Below are 23,075 nucleotides of genomic sequence, written 5' to 3'. Positions count from 1 at the left end.
AGGCACTAGAACGTGTAAATATGAACAGCATATGTATCTCCCTTCTACCGCACCTGGGAAGTACAAAACTCAAAGGGAAAGTGCAGGGAGAATGCTCTGTGTCCCCTATGGAAAAGAGCTTGAAGGGAAACGTTGTTTTCCTCACTGGAATTTACAGCGTTGCAGGCTCAATGGTGGCAGGGAAACACTGTTGTTCCATATCTTCTCTTCTTAACACAATCCATTTCTCGTCACAGAAAGAGGCAGGCCCCAGATCAAAGACAGCCTGTGTCAAAGCGGTGCTTAAACTCCAGCAAGCGTTTATGGTGTCATAGGCCACTAGGCTGTGCACTAGATTCTAAGATGTAGGCGAAGGACTGCCCGTCAGTTCTGGGACCTGTAAGCCACGTTCAGTTGAGGAGAACTGTATGCCAGGAGAAGCGCAATGGAGTCCTTCTTTCCTTAAGCCACTAGAACGTGTAAATGTGAACAGCAGATGTATCTCCCTTCTACCGCACCGGGGAAGTACAAAACTCAAAGGGAAAGTGCAGGGAGAATGCTCTGTTTTCCCTTTGGAAAAGAGCTTGAAGGGAAATGTTGTTTTCCTCACTGGAATTTACAGCGTTGCAGGCTCAATGGTGGCAGGGAAACACTGTTGTTCCATATCTTCTCTTCTTAACACAATCCATTTCTCGTCACAGAAATAGGCAGGCCCCAGATCCAAGATAGCCTGTGTCACAGCGGTGCTTAAACTCCAGCAAGCGTTTATGGTGTCATAGGCCACTAGGCTGTGCACTAGATTCTAAGATGTAGGCGAAGGACTGCCCGTCAGTTCTGGGCCCTGTAAGCCACGTATAGTTGAGGAGAATTATATGCCAGAAGTAGCGCAATGGAGTCCTTCTTTCCTTAAGCCAGTAGAACGTGTAAATGTGAACAGCAGATGTACCTCCCTTCTTCCGCACCTGGGAAGTACAAAACTCAAAGGGAAAGTGCAGGGAGAATGCTCTGTGTCTCCTATGGAAAAGAGCTTGAAGGGAAACGTTGTTTTCCTCACTGGAATTTACAGCGTTGCAGGCTCAATGGTGGCAGGGAAACACTGTTGTTCCATATCTTCTCTTCTTAACACAATCCATTTCTCGTCAGAGAAACAGGCAGGCCCCAGGTCCTAGGCAGCCTGTGTCAATGCGGTGCTTAAACTCCAGCAAGCGTTTATGATGTCATAGGCCACTAGGCTGTGCACTAGATTCTAAGATGTAGGCGACGGAGTGCCCGACACTTCTGGGCCCTGTAAGCCTGTTCAGTTGAGGAGAACTATATGCCAAAAGAAGGGCAATGGAGACCTTCTTGTCTTAAGCCACTAGAAGCTGTAAATGTGAACAGCAGATGTATCTCCCTTCTACCGCACCTGGGAAGTACAAAACACAGAACGAAGGCGCAGGGGGAATGCTCTGTGTTCCTTGTGGAGAAGAGGGCTTGAAAAGTGACCTGAAAACGTTCAGCGTTTTCGGAAGCCACCTGAAGGTGTCAATGTGAACAACAGAAGTATCTACCTTCTACAGCACCCGGAAGCCCCAAAGACCACAGGAAGGCAAAGGGAGAGTGCTTTGTGGTCCCTTTGGAAAACAGGGTTTGAAGAGATTCACTAAGGATTGTTAGGGAATAGGTAAAACACATGGGATGACTAGCATCCAGCTCAAGCTCTCTGTTTCTCGTCACACAGAGAGGCAGGCCGCAGGTCCAAGGCAGCGTGTGTCAAAGCGGTGCTATAAATGCAGGAAGCTTTTACGGTGTCTTAGGCCATGTGCCTCTGCACTAGGATGCAACATGTAAACAACGGACTGCCTGACACTACTGGGACCTGTAAGCCACTTTGAGTTGAGGACAACTATATGCCAAAAGAAGGGCAATGGAGGCCTTCTTTCCTTAAGCCACTAGAACGGGTAAATGTGAACAGCAATAGTATCTCCCTTCTACCGCATCTGGGAAGTACAAAACTCAAAAGAAAAGTCCAGGGAGAATGCTCTGTGTTCCCTTTGGAAAAGAGAGCTTGAAGGGAAACTTTTTTCCTCACTGGGATTTAGAGCGTTGCAGGCTCAATTTTGGCAGGGAAACATTGTTGTTCCATATCTTCTCTTCTTAACACAATGCATTTCTCGTCACAGTAATAGGCAGGCCCCAGATCCAAGGCAGCCTGTGTCAAAGCGGTGCCTAAACTCCAGCAAGCGTTTATGGTGTCATAGGCCACTAGGCTGTGCACTAGGTTCTAAGATGTAGGCGAAGGACTGCCCGTCAGTTCTGGGCCCTGTAAGCCACGTTTAGTTGAGGAGAATTATATGCCAGAAGTAGCGCAATGGAGTCCTTCTTTCCTTAAGCAAGTAGAACGTGTAAATATGAACAGCAGATGTATCTCTCTTCTTCCGCACCTGGGAAGTACAAAACTCAAAGGGAAAGTGCAGGGAGAATGCTCTGTGTCCCCTATGGAAAAGAGCTTGAAGGGAAACGTTGTTTTCCTCACTGGAATTTACAGCGTTGCAGGCTCAATGGTGGCAGGGAAACACTGTTGTTCCATATCTTCTCTTCTTAACACAATCCATTTCTCGTCACAGAAATAGGCAGGCCCCAGATCCAAGGCAGCCTGTGTCAAAGCGGTGCTTAAACTCCAGCAAGCGTTTATGGTGTCATAGGCCACTAGGCTGTGCACTAGACTCTAAGATGTAGGCGAAGGACTGCCCGTCAGTTCTGGGCCCTGTAAGCCACGTTCAGTTGACGAGAATTATATGCCAGAAGTAGCGCAATGGAGTCCTTCTTTCCTTAAGCCAGTAGAACGTGTAAATGTGAACAGCAGATGTATCTCCCTTCTTCCGCACCTGGGAAGTACAAAACTCAAAGGGAAAGTGCAGGGAGAATGCTCTGTGTCCCCTATGGAAAAGAGCTTGAAGGGAAACGTTGTTTTCCTCACTGGAATTTACAGCGTTGCAGGCTCAATGGTGGCAGGGAAACACTGTTGTTCCATATCTTCTCTTCTTAACACAATCCATTTCTCGTCAGAGAAACAGGCAGGCCCCAGGTCCAAGGAAGCCTGTGTCAATGCGGTGCTTAAACTCCAGCAAGCGTTTATGATGTCATAGGCCACTAGGCTGTGCACTAGATTCTAAGATGTAGGCGACGGAGTGCCCGACACTTCTGGGACCTGTAAGCCTGTTCAGTTGAGGATAACTATATGCCAAAAGAAGGGCAATGGAGACCTTCTTTTCTTAAGCCACTAGAATCTGTAAATGTGAACAGCAGATGTATCTCCCTTCTACCGCACCTGGGAAGTACAAAACACAGAACGAAGGCGCTGGGGGAATGCTCTGTGGTCCTTGTGGAGAAGAGGGCTTGAAAAGTGACCTGAAAATGTTCAGCGTTTTAGGAAGCCACCTGAAGGTGTCAGTGTGAACAACAGAAGTATCTATCTTCTACAGCACCCGGAAGCCCCAAAGACCACAGGAAGGCAAAGGGAGAGTGCTTTGTGGTCCCTTTGGAAAACAGGGTTTGAAGGGATTCACTAAGGATTGTTAGGGAATAGGTAAAACACATGGGACGACAAGCATCGAGCTCAAGCTCTCTGTTTCTCGTCACACAGAGAGGCAGGCCGCAGGTCCAAGGCAGCGTGTGTCAAAGCGGTGCTATAAATGCAGGAAGCTTTTACGGTTTCTTAGGCCATGTGCCTCTGCACTAGGATGCAACATGTAAACGACGGACTGCCTGACACTACTGGGACCTGTAAGCCACTTTGAGTTGAGGACAACTATATGCCAAAAGAAGAGCAATGGAGGCCTTCTTTCCTTAAGCCACTAGAACGGGTAAATGTGAACAGCAATAGTATCTCCCTTCTACCGCATCTGGGAAGTACAAAACTTCAAAGGAAAGTGCAGGGAGAATGCTCTGTGTTCCCTTTGGAAAAGAGAGCTTGAAGGGAAACTTTTTTCCTCACTGGGATTTAGAGCGTTGCAGGCTCAATTGTGGCAGGGAAACACTGTTGTTCCATATCTTCTCTTCTTAACACAATGCATTTCTCGTCACAGTAATAGGCAGGCCTCAGATCCAAGGCAGCCTGTGTCAAAGCGGTGCCTAAACTCCAGCAAGCGTTTATGGTGTCATAGGCCACAGGCTGTGCACTAGATTCTAAGATGTAGGCGAAGGACTGCCCGTCCGTTCTGGGACCTGTAAGCCACGTTCAGTTGAGGAGAATTATATGCCAGAAGTAGCGCAATGGAGTCCTTCTTTCCTTAAGCCAGTAGAACGTGTAAATGTGAACAGCAGATGTATCTCCCTTCTTCCGCACCTGGGAAGTACAAAACTCAAAGGGAAAGTGCAGGGAGAATGCTCTGTGTCCCCTATGGAAAAGAGCTTGAAGGGAAACGTTGTTTTCCTCACTGGAATTTACAGCGTTGCAGGCTCAATGGTGGCAGGGAAACACTGTTGTTCCATATCTTCTCTTCTTAACACAATCCATTTCTCGTCACAGAAATAGGCAGGCCCCAGATCAAAGACAGCCTGTGTCAAAGCAGTGCTTAAACTCCAGCAAGCGTTTATGATGTCATAGGACACTAGGCTGTGCACTAGATTCTAAGATGTAGGCGACGGGTGCCCGACACTTCTGGGACCTGTAAGCCTGTTCAGTTGAGGAGAACTATATGCCAAAAGAAGGGCAATGGAGACCTTCTTTTCTTAAGCCACTAGAAGCTGTAAATGTGAACAGCAGATGTATCTCCCTTCTACCGCACCTGGGAAGTACAAAACACAGAACGAAGGCGCAGGGGGAATGCTCTGTGGTCCTTGTGGAGAAGAGGGCTTGAAAAGTGACCTGAAAACGTTCAGCGTTTTCGGAAGCCACCTGAAGGTGTCAATGTGAACAACAGAAGTATCTATCTTCTACAGCACCCGGAAGCCCCAAAGACCACAGGAAGGCAAAGGGAGAGTGCTTTGTGGTCCCTTTGGAAAACAGGGTTTGAAGGGATTCACTAAGGATTGTTAGGGAATAGGTAAAACACATGGGACGACAAGCATCGAGCTCAAGCTCTCTGTTTCTCGTCACACAGAGAGGCAGGCCGCAGGTCCAAGGCAGCGTGTGTCAAAGCGGTGCTATAAATGCAGGAAGCTTTTACGGTGTCTTAGGCCATGTGCCTCTGCACTAGGATGCAACATGTAAACAACGGACTGCCTGACACTACTGGGACCTGTAAGCCACTTTGAGTTGAGGACAACTATATGCCAAAAGAAGGGCAATGGAGGCCTTCTTTCCTTAAGCCACTAGAACGGGTAAATGTGAACAGCAATAGTATCTCCCTTCTACCGCATCTGGGAAGTACAAAACTCAAAAGGAAAGTGCAGGGAGAATGCTCTGTGTTCCCTTTGGAAAAGAGAGATTGAAGGGAACCTTTTTTCCTCACTGGGATTTAGAGCGTTGCAGGCTCAATTGTGGCAGGGAAACACTGTTGTTCCATATCTTCTCTTCTTAACACAATGCATTTCTCGTCACAGTAATAGGCAGGCCCCAGATCCAAGGCAGCCTGTGTCAAAGCGGTGCCTAAACTCCAGCAAGCGTTTATGGTGTCATAGGCCACTAGGCTGTGCACTAGATTCTAAGATGTAGGCGAAGGACTGCCTGTCAGTTCTGGGACCTGTAAGCCACGTTCAGTTGAGGAGAATTATATGCCAGAACAAGCGCAGTGGAGTCCTTCTTTCCTTAAGCCACTAGAACGTGTAAATGTGAACAGCATATGTATCTCCCTTCTACCGCACCTGGGAAGTACAAAACTCAAAGGGAAAGTGCAGGGAGAATGCTCTGTGTCCCCTATGGAAAAGAGCTTGAAAGGAAACATTGTTTTCCTCACTGGAATTTACAGCGTTGCAGGCTCAATTGTGGCAGGGAAACACTGTTGTTCCATATCTTCTCTTCTTAACACAATCCATTTCTCGTCACAGAAGTAGGCATGCCCCAGATCAAAGACAGCCTGTGTCAAAGCGGTGCTTAAACTCCAGCAAGCGTTTATGGTGTCATAGGCCACTAGGCTGTGCACTAGATTCTAAGATGTAGGCGAAGGACTGCCCGTCAGTTCTGGGACCTGTAAGCCACGTTCAGTTGAGGAGAACTATATGCCAGGAGAAGCGCAATGGAGTCCTTCTTTCCTTAAGCCACTAGAACGTGTAAATGTGAACAGCAGATGTATCTCCCTTCTACCGCACCAAGGAAGTACAAATCTCAAAGGGAAAGTGCAGGGAGAATGCTCTGTGTCCCCTATGGAAAAGAGCTTGAAGGGAAACGTTGTTTTCCTCACTGGAATTTACAGCGTTGCAGGCTCAATGGTGGCAGGGAAACACTGTTGTTCCATATCTTCTCTTCTTAACACAATCCATTTCTCGTCAGAGAAACAGGCAGGCCCCAGGTCCAAGGCAGCCTGTGTCAATGCGGTGCTTAAACTCCAGCAAGCGTTTATGATGTCATAGGCCACTAGGCTGTGCACTAGATTCTAAGATGTAGGCGACGGGTGCCCGACACTTCTGGGCCGTGTAAGCCTGTTCAGTTGTGGAGAACTATATGCCAAAAGAAGGGCAATGGAGACCTTCTTTTCTTAAGCCACTAGAAGCTGTAAATGTGAACAGCAGATGTATCTCCCTTCTACCGCACCTGGGAAGTACAAAACACAGAACGAAGGCGCAGGGGGAATGCTCTGTGGTCCTTGTGGAGAAGAGGGCTTGAAAAGTGACCTGAAAACGTTCAGTGTTTTCGGAAGCCACCAGAAGGTGTCAATGTGAACAACAGAAGTATCTATCTTCTACAGCACCCGGAAGCCCCAAAGACCACAGGAAGGCAAAGGGAGAGTGCTTTGTGGTCCCTTTGGAAAACAGGGTTTGAAGGGATTCACTAAGGATTGTTAGGGAATAGGTAAAACACATGGGACGACTAGCATCGAGCTCAAGCTCTCTGTTTCTCGTCACACAGAGAGGCAGGCCGCAGGTCCAAGGCAGCGTGTGTCAAAGCGGTGCTATAAATGCAGGAAGCTTTTACGGTGTCTTAGGCCATGTGCCTCTGCACTAGGATGCAACATGTAAACGACGGACTGCCTGACACTACTGGGACCTGTTAGCCACTTTGAGTTGAGGACAACTATATGCCAAAAGAAGGGCAATGGAGGCCTTCTTTCCTTAAGCCACTAGAACGGGTAAATGTGAACAGCAATAGTATCTCCCTTCTACCGCATCTGGGAAGTACAAAACTCAAAAGGAAAGTGCAGGGAGAATGCTCTGTGTTCTCTTTGGAAAAGAGAGCTTGAAGGGAAACTTTTTTCCTCACTGGGATTTAGAACGTTGCAGGCTCAATTGTGGCAGGGAAACACTGTTGTTCCATATCTTCTCTTCTAAACACAATGCATTTCTCGTCACAGTAATAGGCAGGCCCCAGATCCAAGGCAGCCTGTGTCAAAGCGGTGCTAAACTCCAGCAAGCGTTTATGGTGTCATAGGACACAGGCTGTTCACTAGATTCTAAGATGTAGGCAAAGGACTGCCCGTCAGTTCTGGGACCTGTAAGCCACGTTCAGTTGAGGAGAAATATATGCCAGGAGAAGCGCAATGGAGTCCTTCTTTCCTTAAGCCACTAGAACGTGTAAATGTGAACAGCAGATGTATCTCCCTTCTACCGCACCAAGGAAGTACAAAACTCAAAGGGAAAGTGCAGGGAGAATGCTCTGTGTCCCCTATGGAAAAGAGCTTGAAGGGAAACGTTGTTTTCCTCACTGGAATTTACAGCGTTGCAGGCTCAATGGTGGCAGGGAAACACTGTTGTTCCATATCTTCTCTTCTTAACACAATCCAATTCTCGTCACAGAAACAGGCAGGCCCCAGGTCCAAGGCAGCCTGTGTCAATGCGGTGCTTAAACTCCAGCAAGCGTTTATGATGTCATAGGCCACTAGGCTGTGCACTAGATTCTAAGATGTAGGCGACGGCGTGCCCGACACTTCTGGGACCTATAAGCCCGTTCAGTTGAGGAGAACTATATGCCAAAAGAAGGGCAATGGAGACCTTCTTTTCTTAAGCCACTAGAAGCTGTAAATGTGAACAGCAGATGTATCTCCCTTCTACCACACCTGGGAAGTACAAAACACAGAACGAAGGCGCAGGGGGAATGCTCTGTGGTCCTTGTGGAGAAGAGGGCTTGAAAAGTGACCTGAAAACGTTCAGCGTTTTCGGAAGCCACCTGAAGGTGTCAATGTGAACAACAGAAGTATCTATCTTCTACAGCACCCGGAAGCCCCAAAGACCACACAGGAAGGCAAAGGGAGAGTGCTTTGTGGTCCCTTTGGAAAACAGGGTTTGAAGGGATTCACTAAGGATTGTTAAGGAATAGGTAAAACACATGGGACGACTAGCATCGAGCTCAAGCTCTCTGTTTCTCGTCACACAGAGAGGCAGGCCGCAGGTCCAAGGCAGCGTGTGTCAAAGCGGTGCTATAAATGCAGGAAGCTTTTACGGTGTCTTAGGCCATGTGCCTCTGCACTAGGATGCAACATGTAAACAACGGACTGCCTGACACTACTGGGACCTGTAAGCCACTTTGAGTTGAGGACAACTATATGCCAAAAGAAGGGCAATGGAGGCCTTCTTTCCTTAAGCCACTAGAACGGGTAAATGTGAACAGCAATAGTATCTCCCTTCTACCGCATCTGGGAAGTACAAAACTCAAAAGAAAAGTGCAGGGAGAACGCTCTGTGTTCCCTTTGGAAAAGAGAGCTTGAAGGGAAACTTTTTTTCCTCACTGGGATTTAGAGCGTTGCAGGCTCAATTGTGGCAGGGAAACACTGTTGTTCCATATCTTCTCTACTTAACACAATGCATTTCTCGTCACAGTAATAGGCAGGCCCCAGATCCAAGGCAGCCTCTGTCAAAGGGGTGCCTATACTCCAGCAAGCGTTTATGGTGTCATAGGCCACTAGGCTGTGCACTAGATTCTAAGATGTAGGCGAAGGACTGCCCGTCAGTTCTGGGCCCTGTAAGCCACGTTCAGTTGACGAGAATTATATGCCAGAAGTAGCGCAATGGAGTCCTTCTTTCCTTAAGCCAGTAGAACGTGTAAATGTGAACAGCAGATGTATCTCCCTTCTTCCGCACCTGGGAAGTACAAAACTCAAAGGGAAAGTGCAGGGAGAATGCTCTGTGTCCCCTATGGAAAAGAGCTTGAAGGGAAACGTTGTTTTCCTCACTGGAATTTACAGCGTTGCAGGCTCAATGGTGGCAGGGAAACACTGTTGTTCCATATCTTCTCTTCTTAACACAATCCATTTCTCGTCAGAGAAACAGGCAGGCCCCAGGTCCAAGGAAGCCTGTGTCAAAGGGGTGCCTAAACTCCAGCAAGCGTTTATGGTGTCATAGGCCACTAGGCTGTGCACTAGATTCTAAGATGTAGGCGACGGAGTGCCCGACACTTCTGGGACCTGTAAGCCCGTTCAGTTGAGGAGAACTATATGCCAAAAGAAGGGCAATGGAGACCTTCTTTTCTTAAGCCACTAGAATCTGTAAATGTGAACAGCAGATGTATCTCCCTTCTACCGCACCTGGGAAGTACAAAACACAGAACGAAGGCGCTGGGGGAATGCTCTGTGGTCCTTGTGGAGAAGAGGGCTTGAAAAGTGACCTGAAAATGTTCAGCGTTTTAGGAAGCCACCTGAAGGTGTCAATGTGAACAACAGAAGTATCTATCTTCTACAGCACCCGGAAGCCCCAAAGACCACAGGAAGGCAAAGGGAGAGTGCTTTGTGGTCCCTTTGGAAAACAGGGTTTGAAGGGATTCACTAAGGATTGTTAGGGAATAGGTAAAACACATGGGACGACAAGCATCGAGCTCAAGCTCTCTGTTTCTCGTCACACAGAGAGGCAGGCCGCAGGTCCAAGGCAGCGTGTGTCAAAGCGGTGCTATAAATGCAGGAAGCTTTTACGGTTTCTTAGGCCATGTGCCTCTGCACTAGGATGCAACATGTAAACGACGGACTGCCTGACACTACTGGGACCTGTAAGCCACTTTGAGTTGAGGACAACTATATGCCAAAAGAAGAGCAATGGAGGCCTTCTTTCCTTAAGCCACTAGAACGGGTAAATGTGAACAGCAATAGTATCTCCCTTCTACCGCATCTGGGAAGTACAAAACTTCAAAGGAAAGTGCAGGGAGAATGCTCTGTGTTCCCTTTGGAAAAGAGAGCTTGAAGGGAAACTTTTTTCCTCACTGGGATTTAGAGCGTTGCAGGCTCAATTGTGGCAGGGAAACACTGTTGTTCCATATCTTCTCTTCTTAACACAATGCATTTCTCGTCACAGTAATAGGCAGGCCTCAGATCCAAGGCAGCCTGTGTCAAAGCGGTGCCTAAACTCCAGCAAGCGTTTATGGTGTCATAGGCCACAGGCTGTGCACTAGATTCTAAGATGTAGGCGAAGGACTGCCCGTCCGTTCTGGGACCTGTAAGCCACGTTCAGTTGAGGAGAATTATATGCCAGAAGTAGCGCAATGGAGTCCTTCTTTCCTTAAGCCAGTAGAACGTGTAAATGTGAACAGCAGATGTATCTCCCTTCTTCCGCACCTGGGAAGTACAAAACTCAAAGGGAAAGTGCAGGGAGAATGCTCTGTGTCCCCTATGGAAAAGAGCTTGAAGGGAAACGTTGTTTTCCTCACTGGAATTTACAGCGTTGCAGGCTCAATGGTGGCAGGGAAACACTGTTGTTCCATATCTTCTCTTCTTAACACAATCCATTTCTCGTCACAGAAATAGGCAGGCCCCAGATCAAAGACAGCCTGTGTCAAAGCAGTGCTTAAACTCCAGCAAGCGTTTATGATGTCATAGGCCACTAGGCTGTGCACTAGATTCTAAGATGTAGGCGACGGGTGCCCGACACTTCTGGGCCGTGTAAGCCTGTTCAGTTGAGGAGAACTATATGCCAAAAGAAGGGCAATGGAGACCTTCTTTTCTTAAGCCACTAGAAGCTGTAAATGTGAACAGCAGATGTATCTCCCTTCTACCGCACCTGGGAAGTACAAAACACAGAACGAAGGCGCAGGGGGAATGCTCTGTGGTCCTTGTGGAGAAGAGGGCTTGAAAAGTGACCTGAAAACGTTCAGCGTTTTCGGAAGCCACCTGAAGGTGTCAATGTGAACAACAGAAGTATCTATCTTCTACAGCACCCGGAAGCCCCAAAGACCACAGGAAGGCAAAGGGAGAGTGCTTTGTGGTCCCTTTGGAAAACAGGGTTTGAAGGGATTCACTAAGGATTGTTAGGGAATAGGTAAAACACATGGGACGACAAGCATCGAGCTCAAGCTCTCTGTTTCTCGTCACACAGAGAGGCAGGCCGCAGGTCCAAGGCAGCGTGTGTCAAAGCGGTGCTATAAATGCAGGAAGCTTTTACGGTGTCTTAGGCCATGTGCCTCTGCACTAGGATGCAACATGTAAACAACGGACTGCCTGACACTACTGGGACCTGTAAGCCACTTTGAGTTGAGGACAACTATATGCCAAAAGAAGGGCAATGGAGGCCTTCTTTCCTTAAGCCACTAGAACGGGTAAATGTGAACAGCAATAGTATCTCCCTTCTACCGCATCTGGGAAGTACAAAACTCAAAAGGAAAGTGCAGGGAGAATGCTCTGTGTTCCCTTTGGAAAAGAGAGATTGAAGGGAACCTTTTTTCCTCACTGGGATTTAGAGCGTTGCAGGCTCAATTGTGGCAGGGAAACACTGTTGTTCCATATCTTCTCTTCTTAACACAATGCATTTCTCGTCACAGTAATAGGCAGGCCCCAGATCCAAGGCAGCCTGTGTCAAAGCGGTGCCTAAACTCCAGCAAGCGTTTATGGTGTCATAGGCCACTACGCTGTGCACTAGATTCTAAGATGTAGGCGAAGGACTGCCTGTCAGTTCTGGGACCTGTAAGCCACGTTCAGTTGAGGAGAATTATATGCCAGAACAAGCGCAATGGAGTCCTTCTTTCTTAAGCCAGTAGAACGTGTAAATATGAACAGCAGATGTATCTCCCTTCTACCGCACCTGGGAAGTACAAAACTCAAAGGGAAAGTGCAGGGAGAATGCTCTGTGTCCCCTATGGAAAAGAGCTTGAAGGGAAACGTTGTTTTCCTCACTGGAATTTACAGCGTTGCAGGCTCAATGGTGGCAGGGAAACACTGTTGTTCCATATCTTCTCTTCTTAACACAATCCATTTCTCGTCACAGAAAGAGGCAGGCCCCAGATCAAAGACAGCCTGTGTCAAAGCGGTGATTAAACTCCAGCAAGCGTTTATGGTGTCATAGGCCACTAGGCTGTGCACTAGATTCTAAGATGTAGGCGAAGGACTGCCCGTCAGTTCTGGGACCTGTAAGCCACGTTCAGTTGAGGAGAACTATATGCCAGGAGAAGCGCAATGGAGTCCTTCTTTCCTTAATCCACTAGAACGTGTAAATGTGAACAGCAGATGTATCTCCCTTCTACCGCACCAAGGAAGTACAAAACTCAAAGGGAAAGTGCAGGGAGAATGCTCTGTGTCCCCTATGGAAAAGAGCTTGAAGGGAAACGTTGTTTTCCTCACTGGAATTTACAGCGTTGCAGGCTCAATTGTGGCAGGGAAACACTGTTGTTCCATATCTTCTCTTCTTAACACAATCCATTTCTCGTCAGAGAAACAGGCAGGCCCCAGGTCCAAGGCAGCCTGTGTCAATGCGGTGCTTAAACTCCAGCAAGCGTTTATGATGTCATAGGCCACTAGGCTGTGCACTAGATTCTAAGATGTAGGCGACGGGTGCCCGAGACTTCTGGGCCGTGTAAGCCTGTTCAGTTGTGGAGAACTATATGCCAAAAGAAGGGCAATGGAGACCTTCTTTTCTTAAGCCACTAGAAGCTGTAAATGTGAACAGCAGATGTATCTCCCTTCTACCGCACCTGGGAAGTACAAAACACAGAACGAAGGCGCAGGGGGAATGCTCTGTGGTCCTTGTGGAGAAGAGGGCTTGAAAAGTGACCTGAAAACGTTCAGTGTTTTCGGAAGCCACCTGAAGGTGTCAATGTGAACAACAGAAGTATCTATCTTCTACAGCACCCGGAAGCCCCAAAGACCACAGGAAGGCAAAGGGAGAGTGCTTTGTGGTCCCTTTGGAAAACAGGGTTTGAAGGGATTCACTAAGGATTGTTAGGGAATAGGTAAAACACATGGGACGACTAGCATCGAGCTCAAGCTCTCTGTTTCTCGGCACACAGAGAGGCAGGCCGCAGGTCCAAGGCAGCGTGTGTCAAAGCGGTGCTATAAATGCAGGAAGCTTTTACGGTGTCTTAGGCCATGTGCCTCTGCACTAGGATGCAACATGTAAACGACGGACTGCCTGACACTACTGGGACCTGTTAGCCACTTTGAGTTGAGGACAACTATATGCCAAAAGAAGGGCAATGGAGGCCTTCTTTCCTTAAGCCACTAGAACGGGTAAATGTGAACAGCAATAGTATCTCCCTTCTACCGCATCTGGGAAGTACAAAACTCAAAAGGAAAGTGCAGGGAGAATGCTCTGTGTTCCCTTTGGTAAAGAGAGCTTGAAGGGAAACTTTTTTCCTCACTGGGATTTAGAACGTTGCAGGCTCAATTGTGGCAGGGAAACACTGTTGTTCCATATCTTCTCTTCTAAACACAATGCATTTCTCGTCACAGTAATAGGCAGGCCCCAGATCCAAGGCAGCCTGTGTCAAAGCGGTGCCTAAACTCCAGCAAGCGTTTATGGTGTCATAGGACACAGGCTGTTCACTAGATTCTAAGATGTAGGCAAAGGACTGCCCGTCAGTTCTGGGACCTGTAAGCCACGTTCAGTTGAGGAGAAATATATGCCAGGAGAAGCGCAATGGAGTCCTTCTTTCCTTAAGCCACTAGAACGTGTAAATGTGAACAGCAGATGTATCTCCCTTCTACCGCACCAAGGAAGTACAAAACTCAAAGGGAAAGTGCAGGGAGAATGCTCTGTGTCCCCTATGGAAAAGAGCTTGAAGGGAAACGTTGTTTTCCTCACTGGAATTTACAGCGTTGCAGGCTCAATGGTGGCAGGGAAACACTGTTGTTCCATATCTTCTCTTCTTAACACAATCCAATTCTCGTCACAGAAACAGGCAGGCCCCAGGTCCAAGGCAGCCTGTGTCAAAGCGGTGCTTAAACTCCAGCAAGCGTTTATGATGTCATAGGCCACTAGGCTGTGCACTAGATTCTAAGATGTAGGCGACGGCGTGCCCGACACTTCTGGGACCTATAAGCCCGTTCAGTTGAGGAGAACTATATGCCAAAAGAAGGGCAATGGAGACCTTCTTTTCTTAAGCCACTAGAAGCTGTAAATGTGAACAGCAGATGTATCTCCCTTCTACCACACCTGGGAAGTACAAAACACAGAACGAAGGCGCAGGGGGAATGCTCTGTGGTCCTTGTGGAGAAGAGGGCTTGAAAAGTGACCTGAAAACGTTCAGCGTTTTCGGAAGCCACCTGAAGGTGTCAATGTGAACAACAGAAGTATCTATCTTCTACAGCACCCGGAAGCCCCAAAGACCACACAGGAAGGCAAAGGGAGAGTGCTTTGTGGTCCCTTTGGAAAACAGGGTTTGAAGGGATTCACTAAGGAGTGTTAAGGAATAGGTAGAACACATGGGACGACTAGCATCGAGCTCAAGCTCTCTGTTTCTCGTCACACAGAGAGGCAGGCCGCAGGTCCAAGGCAGCGTGTGTCAAAGCGGTGCTATAAATGCAGGAAGCTTTTACGGTGTCTTAGGCCATGTGCCTCTGCACTAGGATGCAACATGTAAACAACGGACTGCCTGACACTACTGGGACCTGTAAGCCACTTTGAGTTGAGGACAACTATATGCCAAAAGAAGGGCAATGGAGGCCTTCTTTCCTTAAGCCACTAGAACGGGTAAATGTGAACAGCAATAGTATCTCCCTTCTACCGCATCTGGGAAGTACAAAACTCAAAAGAAAAGTGCAGGGAGAACGCTCTGTGTTCCCTTTGGAAAAGAGAGCTTGAAGGGAAACGTTTTTTCCTCACTGGGATTTAGAGCGTTGCAGGCTCAATTGTGGCAGGGAAACACTGTTGTTCCATATCTTCTCTACTTAACACAATGCATTTCTCGTCACAGTAATAGGCAGGCCCCAGATCCAAGGCAGCCTCTGTCAAAGGGGTGCCTAAACTCCAGCAAGCGTTTATGGTGTCATAGGCCACTAGGCTGTGCACTAGATTCTAAGATGTAGGCGAAGGACTGCCTGTCAGTTCTGGGACCTGTAAGCCACGTTCAGTTGAGGAGAATTATATGCCAGAACAAGCGCCATGGAGTCCTTCTTTCCTTAAGCCACTAGAACGTGTAAATGTGAACAGCATATGTATCTCCCTTCTACCACACCTGGGAAGTACAAAACTCAAAGGGAAAGTGCAGGGAGAATGCTCTGTGTCCCCTATGGAAAAGAGCTTGAAAGGAAACATTGTTTTCCTCACTGGAATTTACAGCGTTGCAGGCTCAATTGTTGCAGGGAAACACTGTTGTTCCATATCTTCTCTTCTTAACACAATCCATTTCTCGTCACAGAAATAGGCATGCCCCAGATCAAAGACAGCCTGTGTCAAAGCGGTGCTTAAACTCCAGCAAGTGTTTATGGTGTCATAGGCCACTAGGCTGTGCACTAGATTCTAAGATGTAGGCGAAGGACTGCCCGTCAGTTCTGGGACCTGTAAGCCACGTTCAGTTGAGGAGAACTATATGCCAGGAGAAGCGCAATGGAGTCCTTCTTTCCTTAAGCCACTAGAACGTGTAAATGTGAACAGCAGAAGTATCTCCCTTCTACCGCACCGGGGAAGTACAAAACTCAAAGGGAAAGTGCAGGGAGAATGCTCTGTGTTCCCTTTGGAAAGGAGCTTGAAGGGAAACGTTGTTTTCCTCACTGGAATTTACAGCGTTGCAGGCTCAATGGTGGCAGGGAAACACTGTTGTTCCATATCTTCTCTTCTTAACACAATCCAGTTCTCGTCACAGAAATAAGCAGGCCCCAGGTCCAAGGCAGCCTGTGTCAATGCGGTGCTTAAACTCCAGCAAGCGTTTATGATGTCATAGGCCAGTAGGCTGTGCACTAGATTCTAAGATGTAGGCGACGGAGTGCCCGACACTTCTGGGACCTGTAAGCCTGTTCAGTTGAGGAGAACTATATGCCAAAAGAAGGGCAATGGAGACCTTCTTTTCTTAAGCCACTAGAAACTGTAATTGTGAACAGCAGATGTATCTCCCTTCTACCGCACCTGGGAAGTACAAAACACAGAACGAAGGCGCAGGGGGAATGCTCTGTGGTCCTTGTGGAGAAGAGGGCTTGAAAAGTGACCTGAAAACGTTCAGCGTTTTCGGAAGCCACCTGAAGGTGTCAATGTGAACAACAGAAGTATCTATCTTCTACAGCACCCGGAAGCCCCAAAGACCACAGGAAGGCAAAGGGAGAGTGCTTTGTGGTCCCTTTGGAAAACAGGGTTTGAAGGGATTCACTAAGGATTGTTAGGGAATAGGTAAAACACATGGGACGACAAGCATCGAGCTCAAGCTCTCTGTTTCTCGTCACACAGAGAGGCAGGCCGCAGGTCCAAGGCAGCGTGTGTCAAAGCGGTGCTATAAATGCAGGAAGCTTTTACGGTTTCTTAGGCCATGTGCCTCTGCACTAGGATGCAACATGTAAACGACGGACTGCCTGACACTACTGGGACCTGTAAGCCACTTTGAGTTGAGGACAACTATATGCCAAAAGAAGGGCAATGGAGGCCTTCTTTCCTTAAGCCACTAGAACGGGTAAATGTGAACAGCAATAGTATCTCCCTTCTACCGCATCTGGGAAGTACAAAACTCAAAAGTAAAGTGCAGGGAGAATGCTCTGTGTTCCCTTTGGAAAAGAGAGCTTGAAGGGAAACTTTTTTTCCTCACTGGGATTTAGAGCGTTGCAGGCTCAATTGTGGCAGGGAAACACTGTTGTTCCATATCTCCTCTTCTTAACACAATGCATTTCTCGTCACAGTAATAGGCAGGCCCCAGATCCAAGGCAGCCTGTGTCAAAGCGGTGCCTAAACTCCAGCAAGCGTTTATGGTGTCATAGGCCACAGGCTGTGCACAAGATTCTAAGATGTAGGCGAAGGACTGCCCGTCAGTTCTGGGACCTGTAAGCCACGTTCAGTTGAGGAGAATTATATGCCAGAACAAGCGCAATGGAGTCCTTCTTTCTTAAGCCACTAGAACGTGTAAATGTGAACAGCATATGTATCTCCCTTCTACCGCACCGGGGAAGTACAAAACTCAAAGGGAAAGTGCAGGGAGAATGCTCTGTGTCCCCTATGGAAAAGAGCTTGAAAGGAAACATTGTTTTCCTCACTGGAATTTACAGCGTTGCAGGCTCAATTGTGGCAGGGAAACACTGTTGTTCCATATCTTCTCTTCTTAACACAATGCATTTCTCGTCACAGAAATAGGCAAGCCCCAGATCAAAGACAGCCTGTGTCAAAGCGGAGCTTAAACTCCAGCAAGCGTTTATGGTGTCATAGGCCACTAGGCTGTGCACACTAGATTCTAAGATGTAGGCGAAGGACTGCCCGTCAGTTCTGGGACCTGTAAGCCACGTTCAGTTGAGGAGAACTATATGCCAGGAGAAGCGCAATGGAGTCCTTCTTTCCTTAAGCCACTAGAACGTGTAAATGTGAACAGCAGATGTATCTCCCTTCTACCGCACCAAGGAAGTACAAAACTCAAAGGGAAAGTGCAGGGAGAATGCTCTGTGTTCCCTTTGGAAAAGAGCTTGAAGGGAAACGTTGTTTTCCTCACTGGAATTTACAGCGTTGCAGGCTCAATGGTGGCAGGGAAACACTGTTGTTCCATATCTTCTCTTCTTAACACAATCCATTTCTCGTCACAGAAATAGGCAGGCCCCAGATCCAAGGCAGCCTGTGTCAAAGCGGTGCCTAAACTCCAGCAAGCGTTTATGGTGTCATAGGCCACTAGGCTGTGCACTAGATTCTAAGATGTAGGCGAAGGACTGCCCGTCAGTTCTGGGCCCTGTAAGCCACGTTCAGTTGAGGAGAATTATATGCCAGAAGTAGCGCAATGGAGTCCTTCTTTCCTTAAGCAAGTAGAACATGTAAATATGAACAGCAGATGTATCTCTCTTCTTCCGCACCTGGGAAGTACAAAACTCAAAGGGAAAGTGCAGGGAGAATGCTCTGTGTCCCCTATGGAAAAGAGCTTGAAGGGAAACGTTGTTTTCCTCCCTGGAATTTACAGCGTTGCAGGCTCAATGGTGGCAGGGAAACACTGTTGTTCCATATCTTCTCTTCTTAACACAATCCATTTCTCGTCACAGAAACAGGCAGGCCCCAGGTCCAAGGCAGCCTGTGTCAATGCGGTGCTTAAACTCCAGCAAGCGTTTATGATGTCATAGAGCACTAGGCTGTGCACTAGATTCTAAGATGTAGGCGACGGTGTGCCCGACACTTCTGGGACCTGTAAGCCCGTTCAGTTGAGGAGAACTATATGCCAAAAGAAGGGCAATGGAGACCGTCTTTTCTTAAGCCACTAGAAGCTGTAAATGTGAACAGCAGATGTATCTCCCTTCTACCGCACCTGGGAAGTACAAAACTCAAAGGGAAAGTGCAGGGAGAATGCTCTGTGTTCCCTTTGGAAAAGAGCTTGAAGGGAAACGTTGTTTTCCTCAGTGGAATTTACACCATTGCAGGCTCAATTGTTGCAGGGAAACACTGTTGTTCCATATCTTCTCTTCTTAACACAATCCATTTCTCGTCACAGAAACAGGCAGGCCCCAGATCCAAGGCAGCCTGTGTCAAAGCAGTGCTTAAAATCCAGCAAGCGTTTATGGTGTCATAGGCCACTAGGCTGTGCACTAGATTCTAAGATGTAGGCGAAGGACTGCCCGTCAGTTCTGGGACCTGTAAGCCACGTTCAGTTGAGGAGAACTATATGCCAAAAGAAGGGCAATGGAGACCTTCTTTTCTTAAGCCACTAGAAGCTGTAAATGTGAACAGCAGATGTATCTCCCTTCTACCGCACCTGGGAAGTACAAAACACAGAACGAAGGCGCAGGGGGAATGCTCTGTGGTCCTTGTGGAGAAGAGGGCTTGAAAAGTGACCTGAAAACGTTCAGCGTTTTCGGAAGCCACCTGAAGGTGTCAATGTGAACAACAGAAGTATCTATCTTCTACAGCACCCGGAAGCCCCAAAGACCACAGGAAGGCAAAGGGAGAGTGCTTTGTGGTCCCTTTGGAAAACAGGGTTTGAAGGGATTCACTAAGGATTGTTAGGGAATAGGTAAAACATATGGGACGACTAGCATCGAGCTCAAGCTCTCTGTTTCTCGTCACACAGAGAGGCAGGCCGCAGGTCCAAGGCAGCGAGTGTCAAAGCGGTGCTATAAATGCAGGAAGCTTTTACGGTGTCTTAGGCCATGTGCCTCTGCACTAGGATGCAACATGTAAACAACGGACTGCCTGACACTACTGGGACCTGTAAGCCACTTTGAGTTGAGGACAACTATATGCCAAAAGAAGGGCAATGGAGGCCTTCTTTCCTTAAGCCACTAGAACGGGTAAATGTGAACAGCAATAGTATCTCCCTTCTACCGCATCTGGGAAGTACAAAACTCAAAAGTAAAGTGCAGGGAGAATGCTCTGTGTTCCCTTTGGAAAAGAGAGCTTGAAGGGAAACTTTTTTTCCTCACTGGGATTTAGAGTGTTGCAGGCTCAATTGTGGCAGGGAAACACTGTTGTTCCATATCTTCTCTTCTTAACACAATGCATTTCTCGTCACAGTAATAGGCAGGCCCCAGATCCAAGGCAGCCTGTGTCAAAGGTGTGCCTAAACTCCAGCAAGAGTTTATGGTGTCATAGGCCACTAGGCTGTGCACTAGATTCTAAGATGTAGGCGAAGGACTGCCTGTCAGTTCTGGGACCTGCAAGCCACGTTCAGTTGAGGAGAATTATATGCCAGAACAAGCGCAATGGAGTCCTTCTTTCCTTAAGCCACTAGAACGTGTAAATGTGAACAGCATATGTATCTCCCTTCTACCGCACCTGGGAAGTACAAAACTCAAAGGGAAAGTGCAGGGAGAATGCTCTGTGTCCCCTATGGAAAAGAGCTTGAAAGGAAACATTGTTTTCCTCACTGGAATTTACAGCGTTGCAGGCTCAATTGTGGCAGGGAAACACTGTTGTTCCATATCTTCTCTTCTTAACACAATCCATTTCTCGTCACTGAAATAGGCAGGCCCCAGATCAAAGACAGCCTGTGTCAAAGCGGTGCTTAAACTCCAGCAAGCGTTTATGGTGTCATAGGCCACTAGGCTGTGCACTAGATTCTAAGATGTAGGCGAAGGACTGCCTGTCAGTTCTGGGACCTGTAAGCCACGTTCAGTTGAGGAGAACTATATGCCAGGAGAAGCACAATGGAGTCCTTCTTTCCTTAAGCCACTAGAACGTGTAAATGTGAACAGCAGATGTATCTCCCTTCTACCGCACCGGGGAAGTACAAAACTCCAAGGGAAAGTGCAGGGAGAATGCTCTGTGTTCCCTTTGGAAAAGAGCTTGAAGGGAAACGTTGTTTTCCTCACTGGAATTTACAGCGTTGCAGGCTCAATGGTGGCAGGGAAACAGTGTTGTTCCATATCTTCTCTTCTTAACACAATCCATTTCTCGTCACAGAAACAGGCAGGCCCCAGGTCCAAGGCAGCCTGTGTCAATGCGGTGCTTAAACTCCAGCAAGCGTTTATGATGTCATAGGCCACTAGGCTGTGCACTAGATTCTAAGATGTAGGCGACGGCGTGCCCGACACTTCTGGGACCTGTAAGCCCGTTCAGTTGAGGAGAACTATATGCCAAAAGAAGGGCAATGGAGACCTTCTTTTCTTAAGCCACTAGAAGCTGTAAATGTGAACAGCAGATGTATCTCCCTTCTACCGCACCTGGGAAGTACAAAACACAGAACGAAGGCGCAGGGGGAATGCTCTGTGGTCCTTGTGGAGAAGAGGGCTTTAAAAGTGACCTGAAAACGTTCAGCGTTTTCGGAAGCCACCTGAAGGTGTCAATGTGAACAACAGAAGTATCTATCTTCTACAGCACCCGGAAGCCCCAAAGACCAGAGGAAGGCAAAGGCAGAGTGCTTTGTGGTCCCTTTGGAAAACAGGGTTTGAAGGGATTCACTAAGGATTGTTAGGGAATAGGTAAAACATATGGGACGACTAGCATCGAGCTCAAGCTCTCTGTTTCTCGTCACACAGAGAGGCAGGCCGCAGGTCCAAGGCAGCGAGTGTCAAAGCGGTGCTATAAATGCAGGAAGCTTTTACGGTGTCTTAGGCCATGTGCCTCTGCACTAGGATGCAACATGTAAACAACGGACTGCCTGACACTACTGGGACCTGTAAGCCACTTTGAGTTGAGGACAACTATATGCCAAAAGAAGGGCAATGGAGGCCTTCTTTCCTTAAGCCACTAGAACGGGTAAATGTGAACAGCAATAGTATCTCCCTTCTACCGCATCTGGGAAGTACAAAACTCAAAAGGAAAGTGCAGGGAGAATGCTCTGTGTTCCCTTTGGAAAAGAGAGCTTGAAGGGAAACTTTTTTCCTCACTGGGATTTAGAGCGTTGCAGGCTCAATTTTGGCAGGGAAACATTGTTGTTCCATATCTTCTCTTCTTAACACAATGCATTTCTCGTCACAGTAATAGGCAGGCCCCAGATCCAAGGCAGCCTGTGTCAAAGCGGTGCCTAAACTCCAGCAAGCGTTTATGGTGTCATAGGCCACTAGGCTGTGCACTAGATTCTAAGATGTAGGCGAAGGACTGCCCGTCAGTTCTGGGACCTGTAAGCCACGTTTAGTTGAGGAGAATTATATGCCAGAAGTAGCGCAATGGAGTCCTTCTTTCCTTAAGAAAGTAGAAAGTGTAAATATGAACAGCAGATGTATCTCTCTTCTTCCGCACCTGGGAAGTACAAAACTCAAAGGGAAAGTGCAGGGAGAATGCTCTGTGTCCCCTATGGAAAAGAGCTTGAAGGGAAACGTTGTTTTCCTCACTGGAATTTACAGCGTTGCAGGCTCAATGGTGGCAGGGAAACAGTGTTGTTCCATATCTTCTCTTCTTAACACAATCCATTTCTCGTCACAGAAACAGGCAGGCCCCAGGTCCAAGGCAGCCTGTGTCAATGCGGTGCTTAAACTCCAGCAAGCGTTTATGATGTCATAGGCCACTAGGCTGTGCACTAGATTCTAAGATGTAGGCGACGGCGTGCCCGACACTTCTGGGACCTGTAAGCCCGTTCAGTTGAGGAGAACTATATGCCAAAAGAAGGGCAATGGAGACCTTCTTTTCTTAAGCCACTAGAAGCTGTAAATGTGAACAGCAGATGTATCTCCCTTCTACCGCACCTGGGAAGTACAAAACACAGAACGAAGGCGCAGGGGGAATGCTCTGTGGTCCTTGTGGAGAAGAGGGCTTGAAAAGTGACCTGAAAACGTTCAGCGTTTTCGGAAGCCACCTGAAGGTGTCAATGTGAACAACAGAAGTATCTATCTTCTACAGCACCCGGAAGCCCCAAAGACCACAGGAAGGCAAAGGGAGAGTGCTTTGTGGTCCCTTTGGAAAACAGGGTTTGAAGGGATTCACTAAGGATTGTTAGGGAATAGGTAAAACATATGGGACGACTAGCATCGAGCTCAAGCTCTCTGTTTCTCGTCACACAGAGAGGCAGGCCGCAGGTCCAAGGCAGCGAGTGTCAAAGCGGTGCTATAAATGCAGGAAGCTTTTACGGTGTCTTAGGCCATGTGCCTCTGCACTAGGATGCAACATGTAAACAACGGACTGCCTGACACTACTGGGACCTGTAAGCCACTTTGAGTTGAGGACAACTATATGCCAAAAGAAGGGCAATGGAGGCCTTCTTTCCTTAAGCCACTAGAACGGGTAAATGTGAACAGCAATAGTATCTCCCTTCTACCGCATCTGGGAAGTACAAAACTCAAAAGTAAAGTGCAGGG

The sequence above is a fragment of the Mesoplodon densirostris genome, chromosome 10 (genome assembly GCF_025265405.1).
Source record: "Mesoplodon densirostris isolate mMesDen1 chromosome 10, mMesDen1 primary haplotype, whole genome shotgun sequence".
NCBI classification, from domain to species: Eukaryota; Metazoa; Chordata; class Mammalia; order Artiodactyla; family Ziphiidae; genus Mesoplodon; species Mesoplodon densirostris.
The sequence above is the reverse complement of the archived record's forward strand: the minus strand, read 5'-3'. Positions refer to the sequence as shown.